This window comes from Diadema setosum, chromosome 6 (assembly GCF_964275005.1).
Source record: "Diadema setosum chromosome 6, eeDiaSeto1, whole genome shotgun sequence".
Classification (NCBI taxonomy): domain Eukaryota; kingdom Metazoa; phylum Echinodermata; class Echinoidea; order Diadematoida; family Diadematidae; genus Diadema; species Diadema setosum.
Genome location: NC_092690.1, coordinates 36,117,417 through 36,121,345, shown reverse-complemented (window position 1 = coordinate 36,121,345; position 3,929 = coordinate 36,117,417). Strand labels below are relative to the sequence as shown.

Below are 3,929 nucleotides of genomic sequence, written 5' to 3'. Positions count from 1 at the left end.
TAATATTGGGACCCCTATTTCAATTAGTATTTTTTATTTGGCTTATTTTAACGGTTTTCATTGAGATGAAAGAATTCGAAGAGAAAGAATAATATTGCGTACTTTGTTATTTTGTTAAAAGTTCTTGATATTTGGTTGATTGAATGAATTGTATACGTAAGGCTAACACCTCTAACGATAATATGCCTCAGGTCTTTGAACAACAACAATGATAAAAATGATATATCAGGTAATTATGGATCCAGGTTTTAATGTTTTTAGGTGCACCTTGACCACACACACACACACACACACACACACACACACAAACACCTCTAACGATAATATGCCTCAAGTCTTTGAACAACAACAATGATAAAAATGATATATCAGGTAATTATGGATCCAGGTTTTAATGTTTTTAGGTGTACCTTGACCACACTCACACACACACACACCCACACACACAAACTAACAAAAAAGTACAAAAAACACAAAACACACACAAAAACACAGACTTGTTAGAGGTGCAAACATTTTCTCAGTAGAATAACTTTGAGAAAGACATGACAGAAATGTAGACGTAGACACTGATTTACATCTGCTGAATATTTATAAGAAAAAATTGTGTACATCTGTTTCTAAAGACAACAGCATTTACAGAAATCATTCGATTATTTTCAAGTCTTAAGAATATGAAATAGATATCTACGATTTCTTCTTACAATTTAAGAGAGAGTTTGATATGTCATTATGCTTTAATCACAATGAAAGCAAATCAACGGTAACCAAACATTATCATGATGGTAAAAAATTAAAAAGATGTCATTTAATTCCTGAGTAAAGGAGCTTACATGAGTATCACAGTTGAACAAAACACTGGGAACAACATTTTCAATTTCAACAGAACAGAACATGATTGTTGTTGTTTTTTCTAGAGATTATTTATATTATTCCATATCAGACCTTCGCACCCAGTCTTACCTTGGAAGATAAGAACATCTACAAAATACAAATTACAAATTATAACACACAAAACATTTTTAATCCTTACTGTTGTTGAAGTTCTAGTGTAGTAAGAAGTAAATACTTGGGTAAAGAACAATTATTAGGCAGGTGAAAAGAAGGGGAAAGTTGCAACAGAATTCATCTTAAAACACACTTGCATAAATGTCCTATCATACAAGCGATTTGCTGTGCTGCAATACATCTGCATTGTCTGAGAGCTCCCGGAGGGATTAGGCGCGAAATATATTGAAATTATGCCTGCAGTAATGTTACTGTTTCCCTGGTCTTCTGTAATATGTTGACATGATCCAATCGACATGATTTTGAGGGCAAGCATTTACAACAATATTTGATATGAACAAGTGATAGTTTTACCTAAAGTTGATAGTCATCATTTCAAAGGGCAATAAGCCCTCATCATATTTTTTTTACAATCCACTCCATCTTTCATGTCATTCTGGCGGGCGTGCACAGCTGTTCTGAAATGTGTAGTTGCTCTTTCCTCTGCTTTCGAACTGCTCAGCAGACCACTGCAGGAAAATTTTAAAGAAACGAAAGAGAATAATTAATACAAAATAAGACACTTTGTTACTTCCACACAGAACAGCAAGTAAATTTCAACTCTGCTTTAGTTATGTTAAATTTTTCATTTCACATGGTTATGTGTAACAAATCCTCTCTCAGAGAATCCCCCCCCCAAAAAAAAACCTAGGAAAATGAGAATGCGTAAATATTCAAATACTCTCAGAACATTTATCATTAGACATCATACAATACCCCTTGAGGATGTTCAAGGCTGTGTGTTTGTTTTTGAGAGAAAATGGTGACTATTTCATCAGTTTTTATTATCTTTTTTTTTTTTTTTTGATCGTTAAGGAATAAACTGTGAAATGTAGTACTCTCCAATTATCAGAGAGTCATCATCATGGATTCTGACGTCGGCTTTTTTTTTTTTAAAGTTTTCCAAATGCCGGCTTGTGTGGTCAGTGATGGTGACAAAGGTAGGATTTATTTCTTCTCCTTTTTCTTTTTCTTTTTTTGGTATGAATTAATAAGTGATTATTCAGCTTGTACCTTTTATTGTACTTGATACTCTGCATTCCTTTTCTGTGCTGGTCCAGACTGGCGGTTGTTGTGGACACTGAAAAGAGAGACAAGCAAATATGTATTTCAACACAAATGTTTCACATTATCAAAAGCAGACGCCTGGGTCTGAATATTTGAACTTTCCATATTATTTAAAACCACCTTACTTAAGAATAAATATCTGAATTCCGTGAGCTTTTGTCCTCAACATTTTTATGAGGGGGGGGGGGGGGTGGAACGTATAGCATCTATAGGATCTACCATGGCTGCAATGCATTATATTGATACTATCGAAATGAAAATTTAATCAACCAAAACTTTAAATTATGGTTTTGAATAATATCTACAGTTAATTAAAATTGCACAAAAAGAAAAAAAAAAAGAAAAGAAATCAGGCCTCCACAGTTAGCAGGTACAAAGTACCATTAAATTTGACTTTTATTATGGGACTAATTTTAAGTGGGTAAAATTCCGTATGTTTGAAAACACCACAATCACATTCTTAATCCTTTCAAGAAATAACAAACAAGACCTAAGAGGCAAAGATACCTTTGTGAACCAAAGTTGAAGACTAAACATTATGTTTTGTCCTTATTTTATGCCAAACTAATGATATTGACGTAATTATTAGAACATATCGTCTGCCATCAGTTTACCTTGCCAATGAAAATGGAATTCATCACTATCAGCTTTACTGTCATTTGTTTGTAGTCGATTCTACTGTCTACTATAGTATAAAGCTGTTACTTATTTTTTAGACATTTAGACGAAAACTGAATTTAAGTAGAAGACGTCAAGTCGAATGATGTCAATGATCATAACAGTATATTCGGGTACACTTAAATGAATTGCGCAAAGATAGACGCCCTAAATCTCTTAAGTATAACAGTCAGTGTTGATCTACTAGACCACAAGTAGTAGTAGAAGTTTACTAGAACCACAACCACAACCACACCATCGTATACCACGCCATACTATATAGGCCAAACGTTAATAACGTTATGGCCTACGTTTTGCCAAGCCCACCCAAAGGCAAGGCTGTCATACTCAGATAGCTCTTAGCTTGCTCTATACTTTCTTAAGCTTGCTGAGTTTCTTTATCTCTTTTTCTAATCATCGTTTTCTTAAATCTCAGTGAAATCTATTATGATATACTGAAAGCACTGGACCCTATGCTGGCGAAGCGCACTTATGTCAATAATTGCCAATGTGTAACGGCACATCGATGAAACTTGACTGAGTAGGGGGCCTGTCAGAGGTCCTCTATACAGCCCAATCGCCGTAGGCCTACTTCGCACGGTGTCTGGTTGGACTAGATCTAGCCCGACAGACGCTGTTAGTACGCTGTGCGAATTACCTTCGGCTACAGCGACTGGGCTGTGTACAGTGGAATAGACTAGATCAAACTTAGACTTGACACAAAATAAAACTTACCGGCGTTACTGCTGATTTTCTTTGTGGTAGTGATATTAACTGGTCAGGAGGATATCTATTCCACTGCAAAACAGAACGGCGGGCATGACTTCATGGTTCACACTGCAGCAAAGCGTGACTACGATCTTTGGTCGAATCCCTCATAACTGCCTGCAGCCGCTGCTAGCTGCATCCCTGCAAGCTAGCACTGCGACTGAAATGGATCTGCGCGCAGAGCTAGTCCAGGCTAGCCACGTAGACCGTGCGTCTTACACAGAGTCGTGGAGTGCAGCGCACAGCAGACACGCAGCTGCATGCTGCAGTTACGTTGTTTTGCCATGTCACACAACGAAGATGCGTTATTCTGCCAGAACAACCGGAAGCTCAAATGAGATCTGGGACAGAAACTGTTTTGGCAGAACAACGTAAGTAAGTTACGTTGT

General features: G+C 36.6%; 1 long non-coding RNA gene across 1 annotated transcript; it reads right to left on the bottom strand.

The window, feature by feature from the left end:
- Nucleotides 1-519: 519 nt before the first annotated feature.
- On the bottom strand, nt 520-3,643 carry LOC140230258 (uncharacterized). Its single transcript, XR_011901373.1, has 3 exons — nt 3,508-3,643; nt 2,062-2,128; nt 520-1,517 (listed from the first exon to the last, which is right to left on the bottom strand). It is a non-coding gene; the product is annotated as an uncharacterized lncRNA (long non-coding RNA).
- Between the last annotated feature and the right edge of the window lie 286 nt (nt 3,644-3,929).